At 41.4% G+C, this 14,658-nt stretch overlaps 1 protein-coding gene across 5 annotated transcripts in view; it reads left to right on the forward strand.

Annotated features, from left to right (window-relative positions):
• The first annotated feature begins 1,038 nt into the window (after positions 1 to 1,038).
• The window catches only part of PJA2 (praja ring finger ubiquitin ligase 2), a 37,620-nt gene continuing 24,000 nt past the window's right edge, over positions 1,039 to 14,658 (forward strand). For 3 of the 5 annotated variants that reach the window (XR_004305535.1, XM_015849448.2, XM_015849453.2), the window contains exon 1: positions 1,039 to 1,261. The gene's annotated coding sequence lies outside the window, so the exon portion shown is untranslated. Of the gene's footprint in view, positions 1,355 to 1,765; positions 1,873 to 14,658 lie in introns of those variants that run through there. The other 2 variants (XM_015849449.1, XM_015849450.2) reach the window with 2 other exon arrangements.

Consider the following 14,658-nt stretch of genomic DNA (forward strand, 5'->3'; position numbering starts at 1 on the left):
ATTGTGGAGACGTCTCACCCAACCATTTAAAATTCATTAGAAACTGTAAGGCTTCATGAATTTCTGGATTAATTCTTCACTGAAATATAATCACCCATCATCAAACAAAGTTTTCAGGAAGAGTTCACTCTTGCTTCTCTGGCACAAGCTCATGATGTTTGCATGAGAGGAGTGTCCTTCCAATTAGATGGACAGTTCCTGCCAAAACTCTTGCTGTATTTCCATGGATTGCTGGGTTAATGTACCAAGAGGAGTACTTACAGAGGATAATTATAACCCACGTGATTACTTTTCTCCTGCTCCCTGTGTGCTCATCTATGCTGGGCTCTGCAAGGGGATAATTTACAACACAAACATAACTTTAAGTTCTATACCCTCTGCTGCTGAGGGATTTAAGCTCTACTGTTTGTAGAGGCAGTCTTGTGGTTCTTTACTGCAAAATACCTGTTTGGTTTGTCTGTCCAACAATCTGCCTGTGTATCCACCAGCATACTTTCTTATTTGCACCAATTTTTATTTGATTTTAGTAAAAAATTAACAAAAGGAAGGAACACTGCAATAATAATTCCACAAGTTTTGCAAAAATCAGAAGCAACGTAGAGGGAAAAGCAAACATTGTTAGGACACTGAGCATGAACTCATCAGCATTCTGTTTTACATGGCTTCATAGCTTTCAGCAGGAATGTACATACTGGCAAAGCACATCCTGATTCTTGTCTTGCTTAACATGGAAACACGGAAAGAACAAGAACTGAGCAGATGAGGTAAAATACGCAGTGGAAGGGCTGTAATGAAATGGGTGACTGGTGATAGCTGCTGTTGGGCAGCAGCTGGAACATGGGACACATTCACAGAGACCCCAAATAATTCAAATATATATATCTAAATTTGCATAAATAATAGCTGAAACCAGGTGGAGCACCAGTAGGACAGACAGGACATTCCAACCTCCTTTCTGCACGTCACAGCCCCACGACACACCCAGCACGGGACCCCGGCCTGAGGGGCCGACCTCCCCGCAGGGGGCGGGCCCTTCCTCCCCCTTGTGATGCCGCAGTAGCCGGTCGCCCCGCCCAGCCCTCCGAGGGAGGCAGGGACGCGCCTGTAACTCTGTCCCCTCTGCCGGAATTGGTCTTTTCCTCTTCCCCCCGGCCAGATATTGGCTGCCGTTCGCCAGCACGGAGAGAAAGGATTGGCTGTGCTGAGGGCGGCGGGCAGGCTGTGGTGGCCGCTGGGAGGCGTGCAGCCGGGCCCGGAAGGGGTGAGTGCGGAGCCGGCTCGGGCCGCAGGTTCCGGCGGGGACCGCGGCTTCGCGGAGGAGGAGGAGGAGCCCAGCAGGGCAGCTCTGTGCCTTGTAAAGATCCCAGGGCTGCCGGCGTGCCTGGGGGGCCGCTAGGGGCTCCTTCGGGAGCGAGCGGCCTGTGGGCTGGGGGAAGGCCGAGGGGCAGCGGGTGGGAGCCGAGGGGCCGCGGCGAGGCGGAGTCCTGAGGCTGCTGGCGGGGATGTGCGCAGGGCTCCGATGGCTCTCGGTAACGGGCAGTGCGGGCCGAGCCCTGCTGCTACCGGGACCGGCCGAGAGCCGCCGGGCGGGGCCAACCCGGTTGGGCTGCGAGCTGCCGGCACGCCCCGCCGAGGGGAGGGGGGTCTGCCGTGCTCCGGAAGGGCCGCGCCTCCGAGCAGTTCCGTACACACAGCAGTACGGGAACGTGTGGTTGCGCTGCTCGGAATGGGCCGGTCCGTGGTATGGAGCTCCTGGTGGATGTGTGTGTGTGCTCTGGTGGTGCCGACGGAGCGATCTCCGAAGCCGTCCCGGCTGAGGTTGTCCCGCGGAGCTGGGCGCGGTGCGGCTGGGTGCCCCCGGGGTCAGCTGCGGTACGGGTGCTGAAACCACGTCGCGTATGAATAAGGAGCATCTGTTACATAGCACGACATCTCTCGTGATCAAAAACGGATAGAGCAGGTGTTGCAGTACTTATCGCTGGTGTTCATGTATAGCAGAAACATCAAAGGATGCGTTTGTGGCACGTGGGCCCCTTTCCCATACTCCTTTACTGTCAGACACGTCTTTCAGTGTGGTTCTTGATTTACACTCGCCTGTATTCGTATTCAAGGGCTTTAGAAAAGCCTTTTTTAAACATACACTTTTAGTCCTTTCAGATTGTGTGTAGGAAGAAAGACTCCTGTAACAATACAGAGACTGTCAGACTGTTTTAATACACAAATCATGAATGCATACTTTATAGATGTGAAGTTAATTTTGGAAAAGTATGTTTAAATTTGTCTGAGCAGATGCAGATAGTAAGTTTATTTGTTGTTGGGTTGTACTTGCATGGAACTGATTTCCTGTCCTTCCTCCCCACCTAAAGAAAGAAAATGTCTCGAAAAAATGTCTCAGAAGTGGTATTAAAAAGCATCATCAGAGCAGTAGTATGAAATGTGACAGTTGCTTGTTTCCATCACCAGTACAGCAAATTGCAGTGCAGCGTTGACAGTGTGCACAGGTTTCTGACAGCTGAAGATCCCAGAATAAGAGATTTATAAACTACTGCCTTAACTGCTCTCATGAAAATGTTCACTTTTGTTAAAACAGTTTAGCACAGAAAGTAAGTTCTAGTACATGTGATGTACTAGATTAATTCACCAAATTCTGAGGTGGATTTTTGTAGCAAAAGTTAAACTATTTTAGCTGCCATTTTTGCATAGCAGTATCCACGGTGATCTGTAGTAATTGCTGGCTTGTGTATGTTATGATTCTTGATCTCTTAGGTCTCAGAAGGCTTATTTTATAGTAAAAACAAGTGTGGCTGCTCAGCAGAGGCAGGGTTAAGAACACCATTGTGCTGAGGGCAATGTGTAAGACCATCTCTGGGAGTGTAAGCAGTATTTGTTTGGCCTTTGAGGGACTGAGTGTTGTGGATGCAGTGAAGTTCCAACCATAACATTTGCATTTTGATAAATGTTTATGGTAGTGTTTCTGAATAAAGTACGTGGAGTAAACTTGTTCTAACTCATTTGTTCACTGTTATGTTAATGATTTCCCTGAATTTTCATGGCAAGTGCCATAGAAATCTGATGGTGTCCACTGTGGTGTTGTAAAGAAGCTTCAGCAGTTGTGTTTCTGTGAGGCTGATCTGAAATCAGTGCTGTGGAAGTATTTATGTCCATGGAAACTACAATAGATACAAAGAGCACAATAACACTCTTTGATTGAGGAAATTATCATGTAGAAAACTGTTTTTCAGCATAGTCACTACCATTAGCTGTATGTTTTCACCAGTCATGAACAGGGCTCTGTATGCCATGCTTGTAGATTCTGCACCAGCGGAGGTGAGCCACTGTTTCACATGCAGCATCGTTGTTAGGAAACTGTTGTCCGCGCAGTCCAGCTTTCTCTGTCCACATCCATTTTTTGTTCACTGTAACTGTTCTGGAAACAACTGTGTGTGTCTGTGGATGAAACTTACTCCACGTGGAGGAATTCATTGACACACCTTTGCTTTGTATGCTTGTTGATGGCAGATGCCCTTATGTCAGATTGCACCCCCCTCTGCCATCTGTCAGATGGTAACAAAATAGAATGGAATGTTGGTGTGAAGGTTCAAACTCTACTGCTGTACCACCAACATCAGGAACATTGGAAGCATTGCTTTGGGAGCAGCCCTGTATATTTGGTAATGTGTTCGTATGGGTCCCTGAAGCCTACTTTGCATTAATTTTGGTTGACAAATGCATTTTTAGAATTTCTCTCACTTGAATATCATTTCATGATACAGGGATGACTTTGAATGTGGCACAAACTCAAATCATGGGAAGATGGAACAGTAACTCCAGCTTTCTGGTCAGAGCAGCGGTGGAGGAGAGATGCTTTGCATGCCCTTAAAACACGCTTACTTGAGTGGTACTTTGGGCAGTGTGAATTTTCAGCTTCTGTGATTTTTATTACAGGCTTGTTTGGATGAAACATGCTTAATGCTGTTAATCACAGGAACATACTGAAGTGTTTGGAGGTAATGCTGTACTTATTCAGTACAAGGGCACTTCTTAAAGTAGAAAATATAGTCCTTGCAGGAACATTTGTTGCCTTAAAGGCTGTGTCTGGTTGGCTGTTGTTGTGGTACTTGTGGAGCTGGTTATAACTTACGCTGGAAATGGGTAATTATTAGCAAGCTTATGGTAATGGGTAGAATACTCTGCAGGAGTGACAGAGCATACAACCATGTGAATTACTAGTTGGTTATGTGTCTCTTAGTGGAAGATATTTAAAGACTGGGCTGCCAATAGTATTAATCATAAAACAGCTTTTCAAATTTGGTTTATTTAATGTGTGATGTTTTGGTACTAGACTCATGCAGAGCATTTCAGGTAGCTAAGTATGTGACTGGAAGCAGAAAGAATTCCAGTTGGCACATACATCTGTTCTTTGATAAGTACTTAGTTATTAAAACATGATATGAAAAGTTTGCAGTTGTCCACACTCTAAATTCCCCTATGGTTTTCTGGGTGTTGCTCTCACATCTGCAGCACTTTTCTCCTAGATGCTGTGCAAGAAGAAAACCCAGGGTGATAACTGAATGAATATGAAACGATACTTTGATAACACAGAAAAGTGAAATACAAAAAAATTGCTCTGATCCTGCTGGTGGATTGTGGATGATGGCTCAGGAGATTAGTGGTAATCAGTTACACTGAAATGTCCTTCCCCATCAGCCTAGTGTTAGATAAATCTGAAATGATCAAGACAAATTTCCATAATTTCGTATCAAGTGATATTAAAACGTTATCAGATGACTAGATAAGCATTCTATTTCAATTTCTCTATAGCTGATATTGCATTGTAAACAAATGAATGTCCATGATGTGTTTGAACAAGATATTTGTAGCTCAGTAACAGCTTCAGGGAAGTTGTCCAGTAATAATTTTAAGCAGTTCTTATAGTCAGGAATCAACAAGAGTATTTTTTACCCCTGAAAACTTAGTCCTGACTAATACATCTTTAGTGTATCTCTAAGATGGGNGCCTTTTCCTTCTTTAAACTTGACCTGTGTTTATATTTGCTACACAGATCTGGTGATGAATGATATTTGCTTCCCAGAAGAGATTTCAAGTAAAGGGTAGTTGTGTTTTAAAAGAAAATGACAGGAAAATCAATAGCACTTGGCAAAATACAAGTAGCACTTGTACTACACCCAGAGTCACGTCATAGAAGATTACATTTGAAATGTTCTAGGAGTTTTTAAGAAAAAGAAAAATAAGAAGATGAGCAAAAGCAGAAAAATGAGAAGGTGATCAGTAGGTAAATGGTGATTCATCATCTGAGTTTTGTGAAAGTAAGCGAGTACTTGGAAGTTAACACTGTACATCTTCTCTTACTCTACCCACCAGGGACTGGAGGAAAAAAAAAGGAGCAATCCTTTTCTCATCCCAGCATAGTTAAGAATGATGTGAAACCCATTTCTGTGTGTTTGTGATCCCAGGTCCTGGGAGAAGAGCACATGTCTGAAACTGTGGTGGGTGAATGTGGGAGGCACCTTGGGAAGGCCTTAAGTCTGACTTTTCCCTTCCCAACCCTGCTGTCCAAAAGCTCTCACATTTGAAACTTCTATCTGGCAGCCTTAAGTTGTATAGCATTGCTACGGGTAGAAACATTTCCCTTAGATAATTTCCACATGTTGTTTCTGAATGTCAGTGAAGTCATGGTGCCATTTCATCCTTAAGTATGGTGCTAAAAGCTATTTCCAGAATGCTAGATCCAGTTTTGACGTTGATTAGGATAGAGGTATTTACTATGCACATCCTGTAGCCTTCACTCTAATACTACTTGGTATGTTGCTGTTAGCTACAGCATGGTGGAAGTATTGACTCTTGCAATGTGGGGACCTCTATAACCTTGTGCAGTACTTTACATAGCTGCACACTAGCAATTACTACTGATTTGGTGTCATGGTTTTGTAATTTTGCTATCAGTATTCCACATCATAACATCATGTAAAGCATGGATAATTTTACCGAATGTGCAGCTCACAGAAGAAGACTACATATCCCAGAGAACATCATGGTCAGGGATAAGTCATGGGACAAGGACACTATATAATCTCACTTTGGGGCTGGACTTACTTCTCCTGAATCCTCGGAGCCAGGGGGGAGCGTGTGGGAGCCTTCCAACCATTTTGCCTATAGTTACAGTAGGCGTCTTGGTTTTGGGACTCACTCTCTCTCCTATTTTGCTTGATTCGTTAGCCTTAATTTCAATTATATTGTATTATATTGTGTTATCCTGTATTTCAATATAGTATTTAGTAAATAAGTGTGCCTCCTTAGATCACTGCCTCTGTTTTATAATTTCCCTTTCCTTTTGGGATAGCGACCCTGTGGGCCAGCTGTCCCCCTGTCACGGGCACAGGTAGATTTTTCAGATAACCTGTGACATTTGGTAAATTGCTAAGTTGTTTATTCCTACTTAACTACTATTCTCTTCTTGAGAATTCTCATTTTCTTAGTACATGAGAACCCCTTCACATTCCATCTCTATACTTTCAGATTTTATCTTGAGAACTACCTTTGGATATTTCCTGGATCAGAGGATTTTGTTACTCTTACATCCAAGAAGGGATGTTTGTGGAAAGAAAAGAAAAATGTTTAAAACAGTGAATTTTCACTGTTCCACTCAGGGAAAAGGGAGGCACTTCTGAGAGTGACTTTCATGATTGATAGGTAGGATAGGTTTGTTCAGTTTGGGGTTGAATTCCATCTTTCTTAACTGTCTCTATTAGAGATGACAATAGAAAAATACATCTTTGGACATGATCTGAATTCTGTCTTTTCTGAGAGCATCTAGTACTTGAACTTCCACTCTGGGATTCTGCTGTCATCTTGTGTTTGCTGGGTTTATCAGAAAGAAAGGAAGTGACTGTTCTGACTAATTAAGGTACATTGAAGCCATCTGCACTGATAAAAGTAAAACCAAACCTAGCCTGCTTAAACTGTATGAAGGTTTTGGCATTTTGCTTAGTACTGGCTTCTGTTTATGGCCTTTCAGCTCAGAAGAAATGCATGCTTCTGTAGAAAGTTTGTAATGGGAGCTGAAGCTGAAAAAAGGACATGAAGGTCATAGCAAAGGGAAGAGAGAGGACAGATAAAGGGAGGGTTTTTTTGGGTTAACTTTGAGCGCAGGAGTCAGACTGTCAGTTCCTGGCTTATTTAAAAATTAAAAAACACCAAAACTCGGTAATTTTTTAAAAAAGCATGAGAGAAACTAGTTCTTTATGTCTTTGCCTTTCATTCTATACACATTTGGAGTGTGAAAAGTCATAGTGTTGGGGAAGGGAGAAGAGTTGGGTGAGCTCAGCTGAGTGCTGTAGCCCGGAGGTGAGCTGTGTTGGCAAGATGCCTTGTGCTGGGTCTGGCTCCCCCTCCCCAGGCAGCCCCTACAGCATCGGGCTCTGCACCTGTGCCTGGAGCAGCCTTGATTTTTGCAGCATGTTTTGGTAGTTGGTGCTAGAACTGCTCTGGGGCTTTTTGCAGCTCACCAAGAACTAGCAGGTAGCAGGAAGCAAGATTTTAGTAGGGGGCATGGCCAGGTCAGCTGGCCCACACCAGCCAGAGGGATGTCCTGCAGCATGTGATGTCTGGGTCAGCAATAAAAGCTGGGCAGGGGGGCTGTGGTTTTGAAGGCATGTGTTCTCCTAAAGTCTGCATCATAAAGTGTTGAGGCTCTTCCTGGGATGTGTCTGAACATTGCTTGTTGATGGGAAGTAGGGAATAATTGCTTTATACTTTTACTTCTATTCAGTGTTTGCTATTTTAAGTTTACTTTAATTAAGCAACTGCTTATCTTAATTGATGAGCTTTTAACTATTTATTTATTTATTTATGGTCATATTTCTTTCCCCCCATCCCTCCTGGGGGATGCAGCGAGAGGTGTTGCAACCCAGCAACCTTTCAGTTAAAACACAGAGCTCAGTCACTGCAGGGGCTGCTGCCAAAGTCAGGCTTCTTGTTTTTCCAAGCTATAATGCTCTTTTCTAGCGAGGGTGAGGCTTGTTCTTAATTGGTTAGGGCATACAATACATATGCTGTCCTTATCTTTGAAAGCTCTCAGTGCTTCAGTTGCTTAATCTTTCCTGTCTCTTGAGTTGAATTTTAGTGTAGAATTTCTGCAGAAGCTATTCCTCAGGATAAAAACTGGAAAAGCAATTATTATGGTAAGCCTGTGCTGGCAGTCAGTAGGGCAGATTTGCATGTCCTACCAAAATCAGGGCTAAGTCAAGGTAAAGTCATTTGAACTATTTCTAGTTCTGGCATAAAATCTGAGTGAGGCAGTGCAGTTAAACTCAACACCATGTAGATTATGAACTCGTACTGGTTAAGTATTAGGAGGATGGTGAAACATCTGATGGAACTGTTGCACTTCAGGGTTCAGTGAAGACAGAGTCCCTGGCTGAGGAATGCAAGGGACCTTGGCAGCTGGATTGACACAGTGATCCCTGGTTATAGCTGCTTTCTTCTGGCTTAGTTTTGCCACCTCAGTTATGCTGATAGAACTGTCACCTGAGCATTAAAAAAATCAGACTCTCAAAGAATGGGTTTTGTTTAAGCTGAGTTAGTTAGCTCAATCCAATCCACAGCTTGACAGCTGAAGCAACAGCAGTGTAATCCTGCCTGACCCTGTCCATTTGGTTGAAGTGAGTGGGCAACAGGCATCTGTATGGGGATTCCGTACACCCTGCTGGCAGGGAGAGCATCAGTGATGGTTAGGATCTGTGCAAGGTCCTCAGCTTTAGGGTAGTGTTTAGGGACAGAGAGGAGTTCTGACATCACAGGGGTTTGTAGCTATTCAGACCCATGCATTGTGGGAATGTGTGTATTGACTAATGCAGAAATTGAACCATTTACATTCCGAAGTTTAACTGGACTGGAATATTTCAAAAACTCCATTTTTGCAACTATGGCACAAAATGCTCACAAAACTGCAAAGAGAAATCTGAAGTAGAAACTGTTCAATGCTGAAGTGAAAGGAAGCTGCTGTCAGTGGTGTTCATCCCCTCGTTTGGTATTTGGGTAGAGATACAGATTAGTATCAGAACATTTTACACTGGTCTTTATTTAGAAGTCTTTCATTTTAAAACTGGTGGAGGAAGATACCTTTGTTTGCTAGTAGTTATCTGATCTTGTAATCTTTATTATATATATTACACATTTATTACCTTCTTTTAGGCAATTCCAAAGGATGTCCACTGTGTTACCACAGTCTAACACTATGAGCATTTGTATGATATTGTGCTATCTAATGCTAATTGTATTTATTGGTAATAAAAATAGGAACATAAAACCTTCCTCAAACTGAAGTTCTTCTGTTGAAATCAAAAGCTTTTCCTCTGCAACAGCATTTTAGAATTTCCATCTTCTAGAATGTTGCTTTGTGCCTAAATGCAAATGGTTAGTAATATGCTTCATCCATTATCACCAAGCTTCAGACAGTGTAACAAAGCAGTACATGGGTGTTTGCTCTCTGATAGGCAGCGTGTTTTGGAGGCCTCCTGTTCCTTCTGTTTTTTCCTATGTCTTCCCCAAAAACAGTCTCTTACTTTTCTTCCACCAAATGGCTGTGGTTTCCAGTTGCTGTTATTGCAAGGAGAAGAGGAAGCACTATTGTCCTGGTCTCTTTACCCTCTTCCTGCTGGAGTCAGAATGCTGCAAAAAGCCTTGATCTGGGCAGGATGTATGCATGAGGACAGCGCAGAGTAGAGATGGAGTGAAATATCTCTGAATTGTCAGAACCTGATTCTGGTACTGTGTATGCATAGGGTCATATAGCCAGCTAATATTACTATTTTACTGGCACTGATTCTAACAAAATTGATAGGGTCAGACTGATAGTGCAGTAGTTATAAACATGATGGCTTCAACTGTGCCAAAGTACTTTCAAGAGCTTAGTTTGATGTGACATAGTAACTGTGAAGTGCTCAGCAGTGTTCTTGGAGTTCACAGTGTGTAAATCTGATGGAGTTAGTGTTTTTCTTGACTCTCTAAGTGGTCTGAATGCAGAATTATTTTGTCATTAAGGTGAAGGAGGCAACAGTAAGCATCATTTTATCCTCACAAAGACATTGAGGTATCTTTAATTGCCTGTACTGTGCTTCCAAAGTCAGCCCCACGGTGGGGAAAAAACTGGTTGTGTTTGCAAAAGGGATCCTTTGCACTACTGAGATTCCAGAAACCTAAATTGGTCAGTCTGTTTGAAGATATAGCCAGCTGATGTTTCAGTCATTAACAGAATAATCAGTTTATGCAATCCAAGAGGTAAACAAAAAAATGTTTGTTTTAATTTAGTATGAATTCAGTAGAAAGTCACTGACGGCTTATTGAACTGGGACTATGGGCTAGTTTCAGCCGCAGGCAAAGATAAGGAGTTATGCTAAGTAAAAAACATTGACTTAGTGGAATTTCTGTGCTCAAAGGAGAGTGCAAAATGACCTGGAAGGTTAATGAAAAGACAGTAACTAATGCCTGAAAAATAAATCTCTGAAGCGTATTCCATTTGTTAGTATCAGCTCAACTATGTATATATCGCTTGTGGAAATAACACTGTTCTGTTCTCAGATATCTTAATGAGCAGTGTAAAGTCACTGCTAAACCAAAGACTCTGAAGGAGGAACTCCTAGGTAAATGCATCAGGTTCTTTAGTAAAATGTTTAATTTCTATTTCTGGTATGGTTTTCCAAGGTGTGGATAAATTCCAATCAAAGAAGCTAAATTCTCTCTGAACATTATTTGTTTTGAAAATAAAATTTTGAGTTTTTTCTGTTTGGAGTTTGTGAGAAAAATAACTTATCTCAAGAATTTCAGTGCTAATCTGGCTATAGTGGGAGGAGAGGTGGGGATTGTGACAATAGCATGTTGTTTTAAATTTCTGTCATTTTTATTCTGTGACTTTCTTCTGTGAACTGAAATGATTAAATCTCTCTTGTCCAGAGCACTGCTGCTTGTAAAACTGAAACTGTTGTTTAAATCCAAATTGAATAACTGGAATCTCCATCTAGGCAGATTTGGATGTAGAAGCAGGCATAAGTTCAGGGGCATATGGCTAATAGCTTTTGGAATAAAATGGCTTACTTGGGCTAACAGCTATCAGAAATAACTGCTAAGGAAAAGATCTTTATTCTACCTCTTCAAGGTAAAGCTAGCTGATGCTAAAGTTTGGTTTTAGATATTTAAGATAGCTGAAAACAAGCTTTTATTCTCGGAACTTTTTATTAATGGATAACATAGTTGAATTAATGTGTTGTGATGCAAAGGATGAGGAACGATTAGCAGCTTTGTCAATTTTATTATTAATGGCTGTGAATTGATGCAGAAGCATCACATTGGGTTTTTTTCTGCTCAACATGGATTTAGTTGTAGGTCTTCAAGGAGATATGGTCTATTTTGTCTTGGTTAGTTGTAACAGTCACTTCTGGGAGCTGTCACAGCAACAAATATTTCATGACAAAATTTCTTAAGAGTGGGAAGAGAAAGGGTAGTGAAAAGTTGGGTTTTTTTGTTGGTTTTTGTTTTGTTTGTTTGTTACTCCCCTCTCCATGACCATGATATTATTGACCATTATCTATGATTTTCCTGTCAGGGTAGCAGGTCTACACATTTTTGGTTAAAACAGAACAGTAGCTACAATTTGTTCATGATGTAGTTTCCTCCCTGGCTCGCTTTGTTAAAGAAGCCTTCTTTGTTTTTTTGTCTTAATGAATGTATTTGGAGAGACTTAATATCTTTCTTAATGAGTTCTTAAGTGAGCCAAAACTTTCTACTAAAAAAAGACACTGCTGCAGAAAGCTTTGTGCACTATTTCATGGTCAACAGTTTACAAATGTGCTTTATGCTCTGAACATGCAGCTTCTGTCAAGTAAGCCCTCCATTTTCATCTGAAATATTGCATAAATATCTGCAACAATTACATCTCTGTACAGCTTTTTACAAACAGTATGTACATATTTTCATACCATTGCTCATTAATGTCAGTAATGGAAAGGTAAATGCTAATGGCTAGTGGGAAGACAGGCTCCTCCTCAGTAGTTGAAAATCTTTATCAATTTATATTTAAATTTGTCTGAGCACAAATTTGTTTTTATATCAGCTAGATGGAAGAATGAAACTCATATCTGGTCAGAATTTATCCCCATATTTTTCTTGTTGCATATCTGTGCAGTCATCACTGAAGACTATCACTGCAATCATAATACAGTCTGAATTAGAAAAAAATAAAATAAAAAATCACTTTCTTTTGGTCAGTCCTGTCACGTGCTTTGAAAAGCAGACAGCTGGAGCAAATGGAGATTAATGGAAATAACAAAATGTTGAATTGATGAAGGCTGTAGGTGAGATGCAAGTGCAATTAGGTGAACTTGTCAAATTCGGTGATTATAGGGTTCAGGCTGAAATTTAGCATATATGGATTCTTGGTTGCTCTTTCCATTTGTTAGTGAACAGACTTTTCAGGAGGTTCAGAGGTTTACTTGGCTGGTTTTTATACACTGCTGGAGAACAAAATACTCCAAATTGTCAACTTCATAAATTAGAGTTAATTTAATTTATAGGTTATCACATTGATGATGGGCCAGGATTACGTATGAGGACAGTCAAAGCAGATCATGTGGTGTATTCACGTTTGTTGTTTTTCTGTTTAAGTGTATGTGGACCAAGTTAGAAAACTCAATTGTCTTCTTTTCAAACTACAGAAATTACTAGATGCAGAAACAGAAGGGCATTCCATATTACAGCATTTGGAGAAAGGCAGGATTTTATTAAGGCTGCTTAAGTAGGCCTTGATTTCTTTCATAATTTTTAATAGTGCATTTGTGAATAAGACTCTGAACAACATGATGCTGTCCAATGAGGCTCTGAGTGTACCCAGAGGAGGGCAATGAAGTTGGTGGGGGGGAATGGAGCGCAAGTCTTAGGAGGAACTGCTGGAGGGCTGGCATTGTTTAGTCTGGAGGAGGACTGGGAAGACATTATTGCTCTCTACAACTCCCTGAAATGAGACTGTGGCAAAACTGGAATCAGCCTCTTCTCTGATGTAACTTGTGATTAGACTAGAGGGAATGGCCTTAACTTGCACCAGGGGTGATTCAGGTTGGATGCTAAGAAAGGTTTCTTCTGGTTAGGTGCTGGAATGGTCAGCCCAGGGAAGTGGTGGAATCACTGTCTTTCCAGGTGTTCAAGAAACACTTGGATCTACTGAGAGACAGCGTGGTTTAGTGGAGGAATATTGGTGGTAGGTGAATGGTTAGACTGGATGGTGTTGCAGGTCTTTTCCTACCTCGGTCATTATGTAATATATACATCTACAGATAACCTTCGACAGTGTTATTTCTGGAAAAAGGAGTGTTTTGTGTAGTTGTTTTTTTTCTTTTCTTTTTTTTTTCCTTGTTTAGAGATTGGGGATATGAAGGGATATGACCCAAATTTGCTCGGGAAGTCAGATGGATTGAGTCCAGATGCTCAGGCTTTCTATGCTGCAGCCTGTAGTCGGCTGACTCTAGAGAGTAGGGTCCTGGGTGCAGCAGTCACTAATGCAAAATAGTCTGCTGCTTTGCTTTTATTAGCTAAATACAATACCTTGGGGAGCCCACCTGTCTGTTTTTTCACTGTGCAATTTAGGAACTGCTCTCCTGGGTTTTGCTTTTAAATCCAGCTCTGGTAACCTGAAATAATTTTCTGCTTCTTGACTGGTGCTAATGAACCTTTGAGAAATTCAGGTATCTTTCTCATACAATGGAGGTGTGGCTGTAGCCATCTTTAGCCTAACACAGTAATCATGTCTTCAGTCAGTTGTTCTTTGTTGATCAAAGTGCTGCTTGTAGACTGATCTCTACAAGCATTTAGATGCCTGACAACCCGTATCAGGCCAGCAGGTGAATAAACGTGCAATGCCTACTCATATTCGTTATCTAGGGAGAAGTCATCTCTTCCCTTAATTCAAATGTGAAATCCAAACATTCAGTAAAAGGTAGAAGTTTTCACTAGTTTGATCTAATAAACTTCTCCCAGGGCAGAATAACTGCATCTTTTAAGAATAATTGAATACAAGATAAATCCTCCTAATGTGAAAGCATTATTTGGAACAGAAAAGGCATTGCATGCAACGTTAAAGGCCTTACCAGCTGTGAACATCAATTTAAAACAAAAAACAAATCCAAACGCTTGTATTCAGGAGAGTTTGACTGTCCTGAGTGGACATCTGTTTGTGAAGAATACTGATGAATTAAGAATTAAGCAGTTAGGTTGTGTTTTTACATTTTATTTCAACAAGTTTTATTAGCGTGTTTGAGGGCTGACTTCTGTCTTGCTGTGCTGATTTATTAACCTAACTGTTGGGTTTTGCTCTGCATATTGTCTGGATGTGACTGCTTGCTGTCATCTCCCTCTGGCACTTTGCTTACCAATCATGTTGTAATCTGTGGAAACTGAACAATTCAGAGCTTGCTTGAATAAACATGACTTGCTGATTGACTTAGTAAGGATATTAACTGGTTGACTAATTAGGAAAATTAATTGTCAGTTCCTCCCTTCCCACTTTTTTAATTGTTGCATTAGTTGCAGAGATTGTGTTGGCAAAGATGATAAAGGGTTGTTTTCACATTTCTAGTGGCAGTATTTGAAAAG

Source organism: Coturnix japonica, chromosome Z (genome assembly GCF_001577835.2).
Source record: "Coturnix japonica isolate 7356 chromosome Z, Coturnix japonica 2.1, whole genome shotgun sequence".
In the NCBI taxonomy this organism is placed as follows: domain Eukaryota; kingdom Metazoa; phylum Chordata; class Aves; order Galliformes; family Phasianidae; genus Coturnix; species Coturnix japonica.